Here is a 20,244-nt window from a genome sequence, read left to right on the forward strand (position 1 = left end):
CACCGCGCCCTAATCGACCTTATCGTTGAAAAAGTCGATGAAACTATGGAAAATATTGGCCAGGACCGTCACATAAGCAGCCATGACATCGCTAAGGAATTTAACGGTTTTGAACCATTTAAAAAAGGTTGGGTACAAAAAGAAGCTCGATGTTTGGACACCATATGAATTGTCTGTGAAAAATTTTTGATGACGAAAAATGGATCAAATACGACAATAATGTGCGAAAAAGGATTGACGCCTCGAAAGGTTATGCTGAATGTTTGGTGGGATTGGAAAGGAGCCATCCACTATGAGCTGCTCCAGGCTGGTCGAACGATTGATTCTACATTTCACTGTCAACAACTGATGAGATTGAAGCTAGCAATCGAAAAAAAAACGGGCAGAACTGATCAACAGAAAGGGCTTCGTCTTCCATCAGGACAACGCTGGACCACACACATCTTTGAGGACTCAGCAAAAACTGGGAGAACTTGGCTATGAAGTTTTGATGCATCCACCATATAGCTCTGACCTTGCACCATCGGACTACCATTTGTTTCGGTCAATGCAGAACTCTCTTAATGGAGTAAAGTTAGCTTCAAGAGAAGTCTGTGAAAATTACTTGTCGCAGTTTTCCACCGAGAAACCAGAAAAGTTTTACACGGATGGAATAATGTCTCTAGCGGAAAAATGGCAAAAAGTGGTCGATTTTTTGTTCATTAAAGTTCTAAAACAAAAAGTTGAAGTTTGATTAGAAATACGAAAAAACTTTTTCGACTACACTTATTAGAAATTTAAATAATTTTTCCTAAGAAAAATCGTGAAATTATAACTTCGAAAAAATTGAAAATATCGTATTTTCGTCAGAATTCTCAGATATTTTGTTTAACCCATTATTAGCGCATACACTAGATTATTCTCCACCCTTGTTTGAACAGTGCGTTATTGGCCTCAATAATCTGGGTAGTTGTGGTACTTGAAACAAGTTTTCACGCAAATTGCAACCACTACATGCACACTTTGTCCCATTCATGCACAATATCAAGATCCATTCATACAGCATTATCAAGAGGCCTCTATATATGCTGCTGCATGCATGCAACCGGCGCAACCAATCAAGTTGAGGGTAAAGTTGATCAAAAAAGGTTGAGGCTCGACTTCGACTTTCAATGCTAACCAATATTTGTTGCTTGTGCCGCTGTCACTTCATCTATGGTAAATGGCTGTATGTTGTGCCCAATTGTTCTTCTTCGCTGTGCTTCAATTTCTTTGCCATACAGAGCATATTCTGCAACTCAAAAATTTATGAGCAAAAGCTTGGAGATTTATGATTATGGAGCTTCATTTCGGTACGTCAACATTTTATGTGTATTGACATATGTACTTTACAAGTACTATATATATGCGCATATATACTAGTTGGTCTCAAATGAATGAATGCTGGCTTAAATTGGTTGAACGACTTTGGAACCAATTTCACCTACAAATTGTAGCTGCCCGGCAGGAAATTTGATTTGTAACATCATTCAAAACAAGAAAAAACATTAACTGCACCGAAGCTGTAATACCCTTCAGAGGAGCATTTTTATGCTGTAAAAGGGTATAACAAGATCTTTCTTTTGAATTCGACCGGCCAGTTTGTGTAATTGGTATATGTTATAGTTGTCTCAGCTATGTATGTATGTTGGACAAGCGCTTCTTGAGCCTGCAGTGCCCTGTATAGAGCGCGACAAGGAGGTGGAATTTGTCACGGGAGAGGTTGATCATTTCCATAAACCTTATGAGGTTGAACCCTCCCAACAACTCCTTAAAATTGTGTGACCCCACTGCAATGCATGGTACTGGCCCCATCATCCTGGACGCTGCCGCAGAGCGGGCTAGTTCGTCGGCCAGCACATTTCCGGCTACCCCATTATGCCCCGGCAGCCAAATTAGATGTATCCCGTTGCACACTGAGAGACGGTTCAGCCTTCCTATACACATCTCCACTAAAAGCGATTTTATCTCATACGCTGAGATCGCCTTTAGTGCCGTTTGACTATCGCTAAGTTGCGGTTGAGATTCAGGTTGAAAGATGCTCGGAAAACGTCACATTAGTATAGAGATACTGAAGTGTGCAGGATCGATATCTCAGAAACTCAGAGACTAGATAGAGACGTACATGTCCAAATGGGTTCGTAACGCAGTTCATCAGGGCATACAAACTCTATGCGTTTTTTGGGTTGTATTTCGCACTTGATTATATACATCCTAAGTCAAAATATTGTAATGAATGAACAGGTCCAAAAAGTATTTATTTACTCATTGCATAATGCATTCCAATATTATAATCAAAAAATCACACAAGAGTCTGTATAAAATTCCTTGAGCTTTTCTATTGGCGAAGCTTTTTTTCTGACTTTGAGTTTTTTATACCTACTGGGCTTCTTTATGGTATAGTCCTATGAATTGGGTAGCACTACAAACCACTATCCCACTCACTAATGTGAGCAACTGCATGCAAATATACATATATATACAAACATATGTATACTATGTACACTTATTTTTCTGTTGGCAATTGAAGTGCAAAAGTTGTTTTTGTTTCACTGGAAAACGCATATGAGCCACAAAAGTCTGCAACGCGTTGCTTGGGGTAAGTTCATAGGTCAACTGTGTATTTATTATGTGCTTACGAAGATATATGTACTATGTGCACAACAGCTAAAAGTTGTTTACACTACTTGCATACATACCTATGGGAAAGGGTTTTAAAGTTTGCTTAGTTCACACATACATACATATATACAACATACACACGTGAGCTTGTAGTAAGTTTCGAGTTGTAGGGCACCTAAATATGCTGGCAAATATTAAAGTGGTTGTGTACAACAAGTGTTTCGCAACACGCTCCAGAATCTCTTAAGTATTTACGCAGTCAAATTATTCAGATTATACGGTATACTAAAATTTGTATAAGCTAAGACTTTTGAAATTTATGATTTTAATAAAATTATTGACGAAAATACTTCAATAACGAGGAATATTTTTTATTTAACGGTCACACTCAGTTTGAAGTTAATATAAGATCGTGTTTTTCCATGTTTCGGTTGGTTGTGCCTATAAAAATAATTCACTAAAATTTTTAATCGATATCTCCAATAGTTTTTGAGTTACCGCCTTCTGAAGTGAAACCGCTCAGTTCAATCCGATCCATCAATATATTTTTAATTATGTTTTTCTCAAAACTACATTTTTCAAGTTTGCTTGAGTGATCACTCGGAGACAAATGATCAGATCCGATTACTATCACTCCGCAGGCATGTTCTGTATATAAAAGGTGATCCAATTCGATGTTCTCCACCTTTTTAAAGAAAAAACGCAGAAACTTCAAATTTAAAGGATAATGTTTATTATCATTTGAAAGAACATTCTTTGGCATTTATTTTTTGAAAATTATCTCTTTCAAATGTTTCCCACGGCTACGTCTCTGATGGTTCAACCGTTGAGTCCAATTTTCGATGACTCGTTCGAGTGTTTTGCCTGGTAACTAGCGAATGACACGAGAAATGTTTTGCTCCAAAGCCTGATTAAAAGCGAGATTGTCCGCATAGATTTTAGACTTTACAAATTCCTACAGGAAAAAAGTGTAACGGTGTGATATCACACGATCTTGGTGGCCAATCGACCGGCTCAAAACATGAAATTATCTGTTCATCGAAGTGTTCTTTCAATAAATCCATTGATTGATGCGATGTGTGGGAAGTGGCGCCGTTTTGTTGAAACCAAATGTCGCCGAGATCACGAGTTTTAAATTCAGACATCAAATAGTCAGTTATTATGGCGCGATAACCGTCACCATTGACGGTTAGGTTCTCACCGGCATCATTTTTTCAAGAAATATGGACCGATGATTCCACAAACCACACAAAACTGTTGTTTTTTCTGGACAATTTGGCAGCTCTTGAAACTCTTCAAGTTGTCATTCGTCCCAAATACGATAATTGTGTTTGTTTACATATCCATTGAACCAGAAATGGGCCTCATCGCTGAACAAATTTTGGTTGGAGACATCGGATCTTCTTGGAACTTTTCAAGAGTCCATACAGCGAAGCGATGGTGCTTGGGAAGCTCGAGCGGATTTAGTTCTTACACAAACTGTATTTTGTACGCTTACATTTTGAGATCTCGACTTAAGATACGTTAAGTCGTCCCATACGTCAGTCCGAATTGCTGCGAACGGCGCCGAATCGACTCTCCACGGTCTTCGTTTAAATTCTCAGCTACGGCCGCTATATTTTCTTCACTGCGTGCTGGAAGTATGTAGTCTATTCGTTCGAATATTATCGAATAATGAATGTTGGGTCTCAAGATGGATGATGGCGTTGCGCATAGTACGATCATTACGTCATAATTCAATAGTGGTCTAATGACAACTTCGTAATTCACTAGCGCAGTGTTGTATTTGATATTAATAAGCGCAAAAAGGCACAAACTACCCCAATTCCAAGGCACGACTGTGAGTTCACATAATTCAAATTTTATTATGAAAATTTAAAACTTTATGTAGTTATTACGACAATCATAAATATGAGTGTGTTTCCGGTAATTTAGACTACGAAGTTAATTTTATGAATATTAAAAGTTTTGTAATTCCGGTGGCCATAATAAGTGGCTTAAATTTTGGCCCATCTAAAGCAATAACAAATGACGGGCGATGCTACTAAAACACTGAAAACTTGTAAACACTTTGAGTAAACATGTTTTCATTACAAATTTATGGCTGTACACTATATGTATGCATGTATGTGTGTGTGCGTGGGCACAACTTAAACGCTCGTGGCCTATGCCAACCAAAAACTTTATTAACTTTAAATACTAGATATCGTATAAATATGCAGTTATGCCTTGCTCTAAGTTACCACCAAGCGTATGCACGCATACACACATATGTGCACACATACGTACATATATTCATACATTTATATGTATGTATATTCATACAAACATACGAAAATTTATAAAACATAAATCGCATGCCGGCTGTGCGAACTGAATTCGAAATTGCGTTTTTAAGTTGATCATAAACTTAGTTGCAGTTGCATGCAGCCATTTATGATGGCGGCACAAAAACGTTGCCTGCAACTGGAAATACAATAAAAATGTGGAAACTTTGTAACAATTGCATTGTAATCGCTTTTAAAGTTTGCAGTTGGTTTTTAATGTCGCAAATTAATAGTTAGCAGGCGAGGCGCATGAATGGAGCTCGTGTTGCTGGCAAATGCTGTGGGGGTCGATCGGTTTGCAGAATCACTTAAAGTGGCAAATTACACATATAGAATATTCTGTAAGTGTTTATCTAGGGTGTAACGGCTCTAGCCACGGAATACAGAGTTTGTTCGGAAAGTAATAGGACTGATTTTCTTCCGCCGCGACTATACTTCGGAGCGTGCGCGCACCGACTGGATTCGGTAGAGGGCGTTCCTAGCTAAGGAACGAGCGGTCAGTTGTCTCCGAGCACCTGGAAAGTCAGGACGAACAATTTCACGCGAGGTGTTTTTGTGAGTGGTGCAAGCCGAAAATGCAGTGTTCGTTAGAGCAGAGCTACGCGATTAAATTTTGCCCAGAATTTGCGGCCAGTGGAAGTGTGCCAAGAAAATCTGAACATGTGTGAAAGTGACCCCCAATTTTTTAATAACGTTATCACAGGTGACGAGTCATGGATCTTTGAGTATGATTCCGAGACAAAGAGGCAATCTTCCGAGTGGCACAGGCCGGCGTCTCCTCGCCCAAAAAAGGGAAGAACGAGTAAATCCAAAGTGAAAACGATGCTCATTGTCTTTTTTGACATCAAAGGCATCGTCCACCATGAATTTGTTCCTCCTGGACAAACCGTCAACGCCAAGTTTCTCATGGAAGTCCTCAAGAGACTCATACGAAGGTTCAGTCGGGTCCGATAAGATATCGCAGCCAATTGAAAGTTGCACCACGACAATCGCCCGCCTCACACGGACTTTCTTGTGAACAGCTACCTAACTAAGTCCGGCATCCCAACGCTTCCGTAGGCACCCTACAGCAAAGATGTGGTCCCTCGAACTTTTTTTTGTTTTCTTACCGGAAAAGGCTGATGAAAGGCAAGCATTTTGAGACAACAGAGGGGATCCAAGCAGCATGCACCACGGCTCTAAAGGCTATTCCGGAGAATGCTTTCCGTGACGCCTTCAATACTTAGCAGCGCTGCAGCGACGCAGAAGTAGTCTATTTAATTTTATTTTAATTCGGCTTTCTGGAAAAACACTGTACAGCTGTTGGTCCCAAAAATTTAAGTTGAAACTAAATGTCGGAGGAGTTTAGAATAGTGTTTGAACATATCGTAAACAGCTTAATGAATGAGATAATTTTGGCATACACTAATTAATGGAAGATAGCACGAGAGCTAAAAATTCCTCTCACAAAATTTTAATGAACTTTCAGAGGAAACAAAAATACAATTCAACTTTCCTAACTCAAATCACAATAAATCACAAAAAAACTTCGAGTTAGAGAGACATCGAGTTATGGAAGAAAATTTGTATGAAATTTTCCTATTATTGCCAATTCAGAGTTCTCGATTTATGGAGCACTTCGAGTCATATGAATTCGAGTCATGGAAGTTAAACTGTTCAGTTTCGCAAGTGGGCACCGATTCCTTACAGGATGTGTAGTCAGAACCTATACAAATAGCCCGGTCTATAAATCCCTGCTTTTTTTGTCATCGAATGTTCCTCGCATTCATATAACAGAACTATTTTCGACTTCACATGAAAATTCGTAATCTTTATCTCTCTATAGTACCAATACCCCTCGTATACTCGTGGCAAAAAAATTCTTCCGTCTCTTGAGAAAACTCACCTTAAATTGAAGTAAATAATCTCAAGTTATTTTTATGTTCTACTACAACTTAAGTGTCCCCCCTCTCTTCTCGGCGCTCTTTCTGCTCCAACAGCGCTGAAAGTGCGGCGCTATTGTTATTGCTTCTACAATATTAACACAATACACAACACTAATAGAGATGAACGCTACAAAATAAACTGTTCGGTTTTTGTTTGGCTTAAAGTTGGCAACTCTTGACGGCTCGTGCGCGCTTAAGTTCTAGTTAACTAACTCAGATGAGAGAAAAAAAAAACTATTTCAAAACGGATTGTTTACGCGCTGCGAGACAACCCCTCTTAACTGTTGCGCCCACTATGACCATTCGGCGACCACGCGGCACAATGGAGTCATTTCGGCTCACTGCACCAAAGGGCACTACAGCTGCTGCGCCGAAGTTGTGCGCGCCAGCCTTTGCGGTTGGCGGTCGGCGGCTAGCGGTTGCGGTCAAAAATGTAAGTGAAAAACTAAAATTTGATATTCACATGCAAACTACATATACATACATATATCTAAATATACATAGAAAGTGAGGTTAACTGCGAGACCTTGGGAAGAGACAGTGTCGATTTTCACAAATTTCTGCAAAATTGAAATGCACATAAATTTTCACTGGCCCATCGAGTGCTGCAAGTAAAATATGCAAAAGCATACAACAAAATAAAAGTCAAAGAGACAAAAACGGTAGCGTTAACAACGTCTCTAATAACGGTATAGTAAAAATTCGCCGAAAAATACCGAGTAAAATTTAATAGTCTGCTGAAAAGTTGAGCGCTGTAAATGATGACTGCAGAAGCGCGAAGGGGAAGCGCTTTTTTCGTCTTTTAGTTGAAATTAAGTTAAAAACTTTGCATTTTTCCAACAATTGTTGTTGTCTGTCAGTATGCGCGAATATGTACATATGTATTGGCTTTCTCAATTGTGTTTGACAGCCTTAGTTTGAAATGCAAAAGCATAGCTCTGAATGCACAATACCTAATTGATCGGAAATTAAATTAAAAAGTTAACGCTAACAAAAAATGTGTGTTCTTCAAGGATAAAAAAGTTAAGTGAAAATAATTTCATTGCATTAATGAGTTGCTGCTTCAAATGTTAATTTTCTTATTAAAATTTTTAAAAATTCATCGAACCTCAGGAAAGTTTGGAATTATTAGTCAGAGATGCAATTAGTTTTGCCACAAACAAAGAAAATCAAAGAATCAAACTAAAACAGCTCAAAATTAACAGTTAGCTTAAGTAGCATAGAAACTGCGGCTGAGCATTGAAACAATGATTTGCCATTGGGTCGAACAAAATTCCGTATGTCCTATAAACAGAATCTCCTCCTCTAAATGAGCGAAGTTTGTACTCAATCGCAGAAGACAATATTATCTGCTTTTGATACCAAATAGATCAAATAATACACTTTATAGTAGTTCTCGCTGGTTTGGCGCCCATTGACATCCAGGGAGACGATTTCCCGTGATCGGACCAGCTATCAGAGCCAGCTATCAGAGGAAAGAACAAAAAGCATCACAAAGTATGGTGGATCCACAGACTAATTCCGACCATCAGCTCAAATTATGACAAAACTGTATTAGGCGTTAGTCAGTCCGTATGATAGATGATACTTCCGGTGGTTCCGTGGGAGATCTATGAGTTGCGAGTAGGTTAAGTTTAGCTGATTAAAGTTCCGCACTCCGGCTTTCGATGCTTCCTCCTACTATAAAAAAAGACCTTTATATAAATGAACTAGCAGATTACGACATTTGAAAATCCTCTTGGGTTAAGAGGACCTCCTATAGACGAGGAGATGTTAACATCGAATATATCTGATTATTATTTATATTAATTTCCGCACACGACCGTTTGTAGGGAACCAAATGGGCGAGTGAGCTGCGCTGCACCTTATTTCAAGACATCGACTCTCCGTGGCCCAATGACGCACACAACATCACATATTATGTTGCAGCAGAGTGGGTCGCGCTCACCACGTGACTTTTTATGCCCTGGACAAGGTATACTAAGTTTGCAATGTTTATTATCATTCGAAAGAACTTTCTTTGGCATCTATTTTTTGAAGATTATCTCTTTCAAATGTTGACCGCGGCTACGTCTCAGATAGTTTATCCGTTGAGTGCAATTTTCGATGACTCGTTCGACTGGTAACTGTCGAATGACAATCGTCATCTTTTGCTCCAAAACCCGAATCCAAGCGGAATTATCAGCATAGACTTTAGACTTTACATATTCCTACAAGAAAAAGTCTAACGGTGTGGTATCACATGATCTTGGTGGCCAATCGATCAGCTAGGCAAGGCGAAATTATCTGTGCACTGAATTGTTCTTTGAATGAATGGCGCCGTCTTGTGAGATCACGAGCTTCAATTTTAGGCATCAAATAGTCGGTTATCATGGCACGATAACGGTCACCATTGACGATTACGTTCTCCACGGCTTCATTTTTGGAGAAACATAGATTGATTATTCCACCGGTCCACAAACCAAACCAAGCCGTTTTTTTCTGTATGAAATGGCAGCTCTTGAATCTTTTCAGGTTGCTCTTTGCCAGAAATGAGACAACTTTGATTGTTTACATACCCTTGAGCACGAAATGGGCCTCATCGCTGAACAAAATTTGACTTGAAAACGTCGTATGTTCGTGGAACTTTTTAAGAGCACGTAGAGCGATGTCGCTTGGAAAGGTCGACCGCTTTCAGTTCTTGCACAAGCAGTATTTTCGACGCTTTCAATTAAAGATCTCGGCGTAAAATGCGTCAAGCCGTCCCATACGTCAATCCGAGTTGCTGCGAACGGCGTCGAATCGACTCTCCACGGTCTTCGTGTATACTCTCAGCTACGGCTGCTTTATTTTCTTTACAGCGTGCTGAACGTGTTCTATTCGGTCGAATATTATCCAACAATGAATGCGGGTCCTTTTTTTAAATCTTGAGTTACATTATTGGTGAATTTTTTTTTTTTTCAAATATGTCCAGTAGTTTCGTTTTCTCTTTAAGTCCGACAAACATGCAATCACATCTTTCCTCTTTAAATTATTAGTATAGATAACTTAGTATGCTTCCATCTATATCCTGTCTTATAGAGTATTATCATCGTAAGTAAGAAACAACAATCTAAATAAAGCTCAGTGAAAGGCGTGAAAGCCGTAAGATAATGAAAGCTCTGTCTTTTCTATCTCTATTTCTGCATTTTCTATCATTTATCTCATTGCCTTAACCTTCATGTCGTTCTCTCAGTATAACGTTCATGAAATTTTCAAAATCAACGCGACAAAATAACGGTACAAACTTTGGCCATTTGTGCGCAAAATGTGGCAAATGAGGTCGTTTGGTGACCTCCCCTTGATGTTGCTCTATATTGTCATTACGTTCCACCTACCGTTATAAATGCGACTTCTTGTTGTGTTCTTCTCTGTGCATTATGTTTGTACGTATGTATTTTTGTATGTAAATATGTTTGCTGCAGTGAAAAAAAGCGTGGCGCAACAGACCGTAACTGTTCTCGGCTCTCAACGCTGTGCGGTTTTGTGCAAGAAGCAAACATCTTTCAAATTATTGGCCAAAGTTTTTCGATTTGGTTGTTGCCGCACTTTTTCCTGCTTAACTTGTTTTATGCCAAGTTGTTTTGCTTCGCTTTCTTCGGTTTTTCTTCATGTGCTTGCGGTTAAAATAAATCCCAACAAATTTGCTTATTTAATCACGTCTTGCCTTGAGTTTTTCGTGGGTGGATTAAGAAGTACTACTAACGAATGGAGTTTAATAAAAATTAATTCGGCGAAGTTTTTCAATAAAATAATTATTTTTATCGGAGAACGCGAATTAAAAAAAAAAAACAAATAATTTCAGATTTATATTCAAGAGGTTGTGTGCGGCTAAAAAATTATATTAGATGAAAACCATTTTTGATCCACTTTTACCGTTGATTTGTAGTGCTACTTTGCAATCGGTACTCGTACACCTGCGCCATTTTGCAATTTCGGTTGCATTACAAGCAATTTGGGTGAGCATGAATCTTCAGGCGGAATTTGGTATACGTGAAACTAAGATCTGCGTAGCCACCCACCTACAGCCAGCCTCCGAGTGTAAGAAATTGAAAAAGCAATGCAATTTGTAAAACCACAACAACAGTAAAAAGAAAAGTCGTAAGGAATGCAAGAATTGGCTGACTGAAGCGACAGACAGAGTTTTTGGACAGTGGTGCCACTTTTTTGTTTTTAAATATATATTTTTAGATTTCACAATAGTCGTATAAAAGAGGTTTTGACGACAGCAGGGATACCCAAAAAATTCGGAAATTTAATTAGCCAAGCATTTTCGCAATTTCGAAAGTTTATCTTATTCGTGAAGAGAAATATTTGTTTTAATGCTAGTTTTTTATTAGAAAGGGTTTTAGGTCGCTGCCTGGAATATTCTCAGCTTTAAAAAAATTTAGATTTGAAAAAAATAAATATTAAGAAGACAGCAGAGACTTTCAACATCTTTAATGGATCATTTAAATTGCGGCCTTTGGTATTTAGGACATTAACTCCGCTAGAAATTTTTTGAATGGTCTGAATTTGATGGAACAGGTCAATTGAAAAGTTCCTGGCCTAACATATCGATGACGCTATTAGAATTTCATAAGATTTTCAGTTAGATCTAACATTCAAAAGGCGACTGAATAAATTTACAGCTGTCGGATCATTAGTTTGTGAATTATATCCTTTTGAGTGAAGCAACTTTTGTTATTGTAAAAGATGGTTATAAAGGAATTTCGTGATTTGATAAAATATTGCTTTTTGAAGAGAAAAAATACAGTTGAAGCAAAAACTTGACTTTATGACAAGTAACGGGTGCCTGCTTCAGGAAAATCAATCATTGGTATGCTCAGATTAGACGTGGTGAAATCAGAATGAAGTGGATGACCAAATGAGGTTGTTACCGACGAAAACATCAAAAAAGTCCACAAAATAATTTTAAGTGACAGTAAAGTGAAGTAGCAGGTACTTTAAAGATATCAACTGAATGTGTACATAATATCATTCACAAATATTTAGGCATGAGAACGCTCTGTGGAAAGTGGATGCCACGCGAGCTCACTTTTGACCAAAAGCACCGACGAGTTGATGATTCGGAGCAGTGTTTGGAGTTGTTCAAGCGTAATAAACACAAGTTTTTGCGTCGATATGTGACAATGGATGACACGTGGCTCCATCATTTCACTCCGAAGTCCAGTCGATAGTCATACGAGTGGACTGCACACAATGAACCCGCTCCAAAGCTTGGAAAAACACAACAGTCGGTTGGCAAGGTTATGGCGTCTGTATTTTAGGATACCCAGGGAATAATTTTTATTGACTACATCGAAAAAGAAAGGACCATCAACGGTGATTATTGCATAGCGTTATTAGAAAGTTTGTAGGACGAAAACGCCAAAAAACGGTCCCATTTAAAGTAAAGGAAATTGTTGTTTCACCAAGAGAATAAGAAGAAAGACTCTGCGCTCTGTCAGTATTCTAACCTAGTTCGTCGGAAGTGGTGCTACTGTTTTTTTTATAAATAAGAAGATATTTGATTTTTTATCGATCTGGCTAAATTTTGATGTAAAGTGATAAAAACAATAAAAACTTGTTTTTAAAAAATACCATGACTTTTATAAAAAAAATATAACAAGCTGGCAACGCCGTTATGGACTGCATTGATTTGCGTTTTATTTGAATACTTCGAATGCTTTGCTAGCTGGCTAAAGCATGTAATGCAACGTGAGGGCAGAAGTGCTTTGACGCCAATTTGTGAGAGTGTGCGTTTGTTGTAGAAACGGTACTTTGCATATTGCTCAAGATTTTTTGCCTTCAGGCCACGACTTCTACTTTTGGTATTCTTTTATTGCTCCACGCAGTCTGATTGCTTTCGCCAGGCATCCTTTTTTCCCTATGAACATATTTCTCTTGTATCTTTCATGTCTCAATTTCTATCATTCCTTTTTCCGTCATATGCAAAGGCTGATGCAAAAGCTGTTGCCACCACGCAAGAACATGGCAAGTTAGCTGTATTCGGTGGCAGCGGTAGCAGCTGTCATTGCAAGCAATAACACAGTGTTTTCTTGCATTTAATCTTCTTCTTTTTCCACTTCCCCTCTCAGTTGTGAGTTGCTGTTGGTGTTGCTGTTGGCCCCACTGCAATATGCCTTTGCTGCATGCCTGCAGTCACCTTCGCATTCAAAAGGCATTGTGTTGGTGAAAGAATGCCAACGAGTGTGGAAAGTGAATGCGGCAGAAGCATGCTTAGAATTGTATAGCTGTGTGCCTGTCGATGTATGTGTGTGTGTCCATGTGTTCTTGTGTATTGTCTGCTTAGTAGTTTGGCCAACAAATTCTTAACAATCCCAAAACAATGGTGTTTCCCTGGAATGTGCATATGTAACAGAATCACTACACCACTAATAACAACAACAAAAATTACTAAAAACAACAAAATTGCCAAAGATACAATTGATGCAAATGCCGCAGCACCAGAATGCCACAAGCACTCGAGCAAGTTTTAATCCACCAAAGATGCACGCAAACAAAAGAATTTATGCAAAAGCACAAAGCAAAATCTCGTTATAAATGTGGGCGAACGCCCCAGAGAGAATGCGGGAGGGGAGAGAGAGAGAGAAGAGGAGATAACTAAAAACTAAAAGTTGTAGTTGGTGTTATATTTCTTTAAACAGGCATTTTATCTCGGAATAGGTTCCGATTCAGCACCAATGCGATATCGTCCATATCGTGCCAGTTTGGTCAGGCCTAACAATAAAGTCAATAAAAAAGGCGCCTTAAATATATGTCGGTATACAAAGTATCAAAAACTAAGTTTATCAAAATAGATCGTTTTTTACACTCAAAAAGACAAGTTGGTGAAAACTAATAAATTATACAAGAGAAAATCTACGAAATAATTTTCGAAAAATAGATCTAACTCTTTTCGATCTACCGAACTCAGAAGACCTAGCATTCCTTGTACAATTGCTTATTTTAAAATAATCAAATAGTGAAATTGATCATATCGGGTCATGCAAGTAGATTCACTTTTTTCAATAGCCTTTTTGACAGATCACGCGTGAGTCGTGCGAAGCTGCCATGTTATTTTTACTCAGTGTTGTTTGTATTTCATCATGGAAAGACTTACGCCTGAACAACGTTTAAAAATAGTTCAACTTTATTATGAAAATTCATCTGTAAAGAATGTGTTTCGCGCACTTCGCTCAACTTTTGGTCAACAGCTTACTATTCGCAATACCATCACTCACCTTAAGACCCAGCAGGCAGACATTATAGAATAATATTCAAGCGTATAGACTATATCCAGCACACAGTGAAGAAAATATAGCAGCCCTAGCAGAGAGTGTACACTAAGACCGTGGAGAGTGGATTCGGCGCCGTTCGCAGCAACTCGGTCTGACGTATGGAACGACTTGGCGCATTTTACGACGAGATCTTAAATTGAAAGCGTACAAAATACAGATTCTGTAAGAATTGAAGCCGCTCGACCTTCCCAGCGATATCGCTTTGCTCTAAAGGATTTTGGAAAGTTCCAAGAAGATCTGACGTTTTCGAATCTAATTTTGTTCAGCGATGAGGCCCATTTCTGGCTCCGTGGGTATATAGATAAGCAAAATTGGCACATTTGGGACAAACAGCAACCTGAAGACATTCAAAAGCTGTCATTTCATCAAGAAAAAAACAACGGTTTGTTGTGGTTGTGGGCTGTTGGAATCATCGGTCCATATTTCTTCAAAAATGATTCCGCTGAGAACGTAACCGTCAATGGCGACCGTTATCTCGTAATGATAATCGGCTATTTGATGCCAGAAATTGAAGCTCGTGATCTTGAGGACATTTGGTTTCAACCAGAGAGCGCCACTTCCCACACATCGCATCAAGAAATGGATTTACTGAGAGAACACTTCAGTTAGCAGATATATTCACGTTTTCACGCAATAAAATAAAGGAAATGGTGCTTGAGAACCGACGATTAACACTCAGAGATCTTACTGGCATTGTAGAATATCGGAAGGAACAGCGAAAACCATTTTGAATGATCATTGATGCCTAAGAAAAGTGAAAGCACGTTTGGTTCCAAAATCACTCAAGTTTTTCGAAGAACAGCGTCGCGTTAACGTCTGTGAAATAATGCTTTATGACTACCAGGATGTCATGAAACGTATTATTACTGGCGATGAGGGTTGGATCTATTCTTACGACTTGAAAACATACGATCAATAAGCTCAATATCGTGGTAACGGTGAGCTGAATCTGAAAAAACCACGTCAAAGCAGGTCAAAAATCAACAAGATTTACCAATTCAAAATTCAAAAGCAGAGTTTATATGGGTAGCTCCTTAAGTTGGCATAACTTATACTTTCACTGATTAATTATGCCAATCTATGCCACTTGGCTGTTCGATTCGCTGCATTAAAAAATTAAAAAAGAGCTAAATCTTTTTAAATGGACCTTCCTGTTCTATCACGGGTTAATTATGGCAATCTATATGATTTATACCAGTTGCTTGATCGATACGACACTTTCAAAAGATTTATTGAATCCAAAGCACATTATTGGTAGAAGAAACATATTTTATATTTGACTGAGAGATAATTCTTCAATATTTTTCCACATGTACTTGTATATACATATATATTTGTTCAACAAAATGTTTGAATCTCAACTTGAATCGCATCAGTTGCAAAAAAATATAGCTTTAAAACAAAGAGCTCCATTAAATTAACAACAACTACCACAGAAGGAACAAAGAACAAATTTTGCATATGTTCATGTCTATTTGGAATATGCAACCCGCAGGCAAACTCAGGCGTCAGTGCTACGGTTCCAGTGTGTTAACACGACAATGTGGCAGAAAGCAACAGTCGTTCAATCGTTTGAAATTGGTTTTAAATATGAGAAATATAACTAGTTTCGAACTAGAACAAAATAGCAATTTTGCGAGAGAAATTAAATTCTAGTGATCTAGAGAGTTAGATAGAGAGGCAAACGATGAGAGTGGAAACACCTTTTGGATTAATAAATACCGAGATTAGATACAACGAACCCCACCTAGACAAGTTATACCAGTTCACGGACTAGAATTTATCAGCTCAGTTCTCTTTCGTACAGAAAATTATTGTGAATTGAACATGCTTCGCAGTCCTTCAGCAAAGAGACGCTGATACAACAGCACGATGCTGGCACGATACTTGAAGGTATCTGCATATTTTACTTTTATATTCACAAACAAGTCAACTGAAGTCAAGAGGCAAATGCAAGTGACGAAACAATAACAATAACAAGAACAAACAAAATAAATATGAAAGAGAGACGCAACAAACAAACAATGCCCGCAATTTGTAGTGTCACAATGGCCTAACAACAACCTAAAGACAATAACAACTACAACTGCTGTCATGCTGCAAGGAGATTGTCAAGTGGTAACAAAAACAAGAACAACAACAGCAATGGCAAGAGCAGCAATGCAGCAGCTTTGCAATTTAAATTGAGAAATTCGCTGCCAAGTTGTTGTTGTACTGTTGTTGTGTCAAACTGCGCCTGTGTGCGTGTGTGCTTCTGCCATGTCTATTATGCACCTTTGACAAAGTTCTAATGGAAAAGTGGAAAAGCTGCCTTTGTTTGTCACTTTCTTGTCGCTGGTTGTTGTTGCGTGCGCAGCTTTGGTAGCGCAGCAAAGAGCTGCTGCATGAAAGAGGTTGCAAATTAGTTTTTCCTGATAATAAAACAACCATAGATGCTCGAAAGCTAACAGAGGAAAAATTTATATTGCAAAGAAGTACTGACAGTTGCACGTGGTTCAACTAAAATTAGCGAGTGGCGAAACGAACGAGCAATTGAACTAAATTAAAACATATGTATGTACGTGTTATTTTTGGGCGAGTTTGAACAGCGAAAGTTGTGTTGAAGTAAATTTGCAATTAAACTTTTTTTTGCCAAAAGTGTTGCCACCTGGTGAGCATTTTTAACTACTTTAATTAACTATGTTAAATGAATTAAAAGGACTAGCCTAGTTATATCAAACTAACGGTTGTAGAAGGCTTATAGCTTAAAATATTGTAGAGGAGGGTTGCCACCTTTTTTTATTTAATTAAAATGTTTAAAATTTAAAGTATTCCAGGCTGAACATAAAACTAGCTTATAAAGTATATTTGTCTTATATATTTTTTTAAAGCGTTGCCACATGTGTGAAAATACTGTATTATAAGGTTGCCAAAATGAAATAAAGTAAATAAAATATATATATTTCTATATATAGTACTAACAACATACAAAAAAAATTCACATTTTTCATATGTTTGTAGCGCGCTGCCACCTGTTAAAAAAAATTAAATCCATAAATTGCCAAATAAATTCAATAGTATATACATACATACATAGACGTTTGAAAGCTAACGTAGGAAAAATTTATATTGCAAAAAATTACTCTGTAGTTTGACTAATATTAGCGAGTGACGAAACGAACTAGCAATTGGTCTTAATTAGCAGATAGATACGGTGCAGATAGATAGAAGATTTTTTGTGCGAGTTTAAATGGTTAAAGGTGTGTTAAAGTAAATTTACAATTCAACATTTTTTTCGAAAGTGTTGCCACATGTCGAGTAATTTTAATTTAACAAAATGAAACGCACATCAACTATACTCTATTAAAAAAATGAATTTGAAGAAGGTTTATAGTTCTCTCAAACTATTTATTATTTTAATTTAATTAATTAATAGTTTAAGTAATCCAGCATTTATATAAAACTAGCTTACAAAGTACGTTTGTCGCATATATTTTTTAAAGCGTTGCCACCTGTTTCAATAATTTAAATTAAACGAATTTTCAAATATTCTAGTATAGTATTATATTCATTATATAATATGCATATTTTTTAGCAGCGTTGCCACATGTTAGAAATTACTGTACTATATGGATGACAAAATAAAATAAATAAAACAACAATATACAAACAAGATATAAAAGAATATCTATTTTATTTTTGAGGAGCGTTGCCACATTTTTGAAATTACTATATTATATGAGTGACAAAATATAATAAATAAAACAACAATATACAAAGAAAATATGAACGGATATATTTTTATGAAAGGTTGCCACCTATTAAAAAAAACATAAATCCATAAATTGACCAATAAATTCAATGCAATATTATAACGGTATCAAGATATAATAAGAGGAATAAAATAACTATAAAACCAGCTTATAAAATATGGTTGTCTGTCGGAAATACTTTTGTGAAGCGTTGCCACCTCTTTCACCAATTTAAATTCAACGAATATTCTAGTATGAATATAATACACGTTTATAATAAATGTTTGTCGTATATATTTTTGGGGAGAGTTGCCACATGTTATATGTATATATACATAAAATTAAGTGGGTATCAAAATAAAATAAATAAAACAAGAATATACAAAGTAAATATGAATGGATATATTTTTTGTAAAGGGTTGCCATCTGTTTTAAAAATTATAAAGCGTCGGATGGCAGCCAGAGCTACAGATTTAGTTAAGTCCCATCTGTATTTTACCAAAAGAGTAACTCAAATAGTTAATAAACACTCCTTGTAGCTATGGTATACCTTTAATTAATTTAATTTGGCATTTTGCTTGTTGGTTACAATAATTGGGTTTCTAGTCAGCTTTGTCATTCAGCAAGTAATGTTAAGCAATAATTCTCTTAGTTGCTATTGAGAAGTTTGCTAAATTTTGTTTTTATTTTTTCAAGCTAAAGTATATTTTTTGCAAATATTTAAGATAAGGCAAATATTTTACCAGAACATACATTGTTTTAATTTCCTTTTTCTCAATTACATGCAATGTAATTTGAAAATTTCTTTATCACCTTTTCCATCATGCAATCAAATCAGAAGTCTCTCTTTTGCCAACATAACTCGTAATGCTGCACAATTTTCCTTTAACCATTTTGGCTAACATCTATCAACACTTACCAAATGTGCGCACCACTGACTGCTGATTCATGAGGGAGAGGAGATGAAAGGCAACAGCCTCTGGCAGCGCTTGAACTTTTCCTTCGACTTAGTCGCCACACTTTAACCCATTTTAAGTAAGCATTTGCTGGTAGTTGGCAGCAACAAACATCAATTGCCGACATTGCCGGTGCCAGCAGCAAAGCGAAGCAATGACAAGCACACAAACACACACACAGACAGAGAGTACAAAAATCATTGCCGTTATGAAATTGAAATTCAGTTAAGAGATTATGTACAAAGAAACTCGACTGTCTGACTGTCTGGCTGGCTGTGGGTTTGCTGAATGCATTGATGTATGGCTTGTTCTTTTACGCGCGCCAAGAAGAAACGAGTTGTGAGGCATAAAGCCGGCAGTGCGCGCATATAAAATGCATGATGTTGAAATAAAACGATTCGTTGTCCTACTTTCCGGACAATGCGAGCGTGGGAGCTGTGTGTGCACTGATTGCTGGCGCCCAAGCCGACACTGGGGCAAGCTAACATGCATGCAAACACATATGTAGGAATATATTTGTGTGTTTGTATGTGTGTGTGTGCAAATATAGAAGCGTGCAAATATGCCCGCATGCAAATGTTGTATGGGAAATAACGGTACAAACCAACATATATACATACATGCATGCTGTACCATTTTATTGCTCTATATATGGATGTATGTGAGTGTGTGCGTGCGGATCTCAAAGCAATGCCACGACACAGTGAAAGGCATGAACAAATAATGAAAGAGAGATATAGTGCGAAGAATGGAGCAAGGCAGCAACCTTCCGTGCGCTTTAAAGCAGCCGAAATATGCTGCAGCTCTTAGTGAAAGTTTTGCCTTCTTCCATTTTTCAAGTTAAAATCAAAAGTTGCCAAACTACGATCAATCTTAAAGCGACGGCAACAGCGCGCAAGTCTTACCATTTGTATGTACATACATATGTGTGTGTTTGCTTGTGTGCAAATAAATGGTGGCATATTTTTGCAGTCAGCACTTGTCCATGCTGCAAGCGAAAGGAAAAAGAAAAAACAAAAAACGCATCCATGTTGCATGCAACAGCAAACAAAGCGCCAACAAATTGGTGGCATAAATTGTAGTTATTGAGTATGCAAGAAAACTGCTGGCACTGACACTCTTATTTTTGCTCTCTTTTTTTACACTCGCGCGCTATATAGCCGCTTTGTAGCGCTTTAATGTTGCAAGCAGTGTTGCAGTGTTGCAGTCATCTGTTATTGTGGTTATTATTATTATTTTGATTTCTTCAACTTTGTGTTTGTCAAAATTCTGTACGCGCTTTTGATTTATGCGCGATTTTTTCCAACGAAAATTCATTTATGTATAATAGTCAACTGAAAATGTTGCATAGTTTTCGCAATAAA

General features: G+C 37.5%; 1 protein-coding gene across 4 annotated transcripts in view; it reads right to left on the reverse strand.

Moving 5' to 3' along the window:
• LOC126754229 (leucine-rich repeat-containing protein 15) overlaps window positions 1-20,244 on the reverse strand; it is a 155,767-nt gene that overhangs the window by 3,266 nt on the left and 132,257 nt on the right. The gene's annotated exons all lie outside the window — the stretch shown is intronic.

This window comes from Bactrocera neohumeralis, chromosome 2, assembly GCF_024586455.1.
Source record: "Bactrocera neohumeralis isolate Rockhampton chromosome 2, APGP_CSIRO_Bneo_wtdbg2-racon-allhic-juicebox.fasta_v2, whole genome shotgun sequence".
In the NCBI taxonomy this organism is placed as follows: Eukaryota; Metazoa; Arthropoda; class Insecta; order Diptera; family Tephritidae; genus Bactrocera; species Bactrocera neohumeralis.